Here is a 1,386-nt window from a genome sequence, read left to right as displayed (position 1 = left end):
GATGTCTGCGAAGAGGTGGTATTTATTCCGGCTGAGCACGGGCAAAATAATCAGCTTGGTAAACAATATATTATGAGGGTGAAGGGAGAAGATTTGAACCGATATTATATTTTAATATTGTTTTAATTCGTTCTGAGAGCCAGAGGCAATTTTTTTTTTTTCATTTTGGCAACCGAGGGACGGGAATAGACCGGGAGAGAAGGCATTGGAATACGTTGCAGCTGGGGCACAGCATTCCCCGTGTTAAAGGAGAACTATGGGGTTAAGGCTTTTCCCCATAGTTCTCCTTAGGGTAACGGGAGGACACAAACTAGCGTCCTCCTGTCACCCTAGGCTCAGTATATAGGGAGCTGCAGCTCGCAGTATACTGAGACGCCGCAGCTGAAGCGGATCCCGACAATTGTGCCTGGATCCGCCCAGCTGCGTGACTGACAGCTGTACCCGCCCCCTCCCCCGTCCATTCCGCCAGTCAGCGCTGGCGGATCGGAGCGGGGAGGGGGGAACACAGCCCCTCCCCTGTCACGGCAGAGAGCCGTGATAGGATCGGGAGGTGAGTGAACGGCGGTATGTGTTCGCTCACCTCCCGATCTACTGAGCCGACCTGTGACAGTCTCATTGTCACAGGTCGGCTAGAACTATGAGGTGAGCGAAAAGCAGTGTACAAAAAAACACCTGGTTTAAAGGGTACCTGTGGTCAAAAAGGAAAAATAAAACAAAAAGCAGTCAACGCTCCAAGCTCGCTCCCGGGATGGACTACAATCTCAGGTTTAGTTTACTAATTTGTATTGGGACTGTAGTCCATACGGGGGGCGGGGGGGAAGTTGGAGCGGTGACTACTTTACAACACACACAGGGACCATGGGGAACAGACGTAGCCCCCCTCCAGAAGGAAGGACGGTGTCAGAGATGATTGGAGGATCTACAGCCGAGTGATACACAAATAAGATACATTGTTGTTCAGAGTTAAAGTGGCATTAAAGTCAAAAATGTTTTTCCCTCTCCCCAATGTTAATTAAAGCACTTACCTTAAATGATGTTTCTTCATCCGATCTTCTTCTTCTTTCCTGTCCTTTTCATCTGTCTTTCCAGAGCTGCGGTGGGTCTCCCAAAATGTGATCTGCACATGTGCTCGCCTCAAGATGATTTGCGGCCGCCCGAGGATTTTCACATTTTCAGACAGGAGCGCGCGGGGAAGACACAGGTGAGTATTTCAGGTTAATAATTACCCTCTTCAAAGCGGTTTTTCTTTTTTTTTTTTACAATTTTTGCATATACCTCCTGCTTGCTAGCCTTATATTTATATATATACACTGAGTGGCCGGATTATTATATACACTGAGTGGCCGGATTATTATATACACTGAGTGGCCGGATTATTATATACAC

Source organism: Nanorana parkeri, unplaced genomic scaffold (genome assembly GCF_000935625.1).
Source record: "Nanorana parkeri isolate BGI_ZX_2015 unplaced genomic scaffold, ASM93562v1 scaffold658, whole genome shotgun sequence".
Taxonomy (NCBI): domain Eukaryota; kingdom Metazoa; phylum Chordata; class Amphibia; order Anura; family Dicroglossidae; genus Nanorana; species Nanorana parkeri.
The sequence above is the reverse complement of the archived record's forward strand: the minus strand, read 5'-3'. Positions refer to the sequence as shown.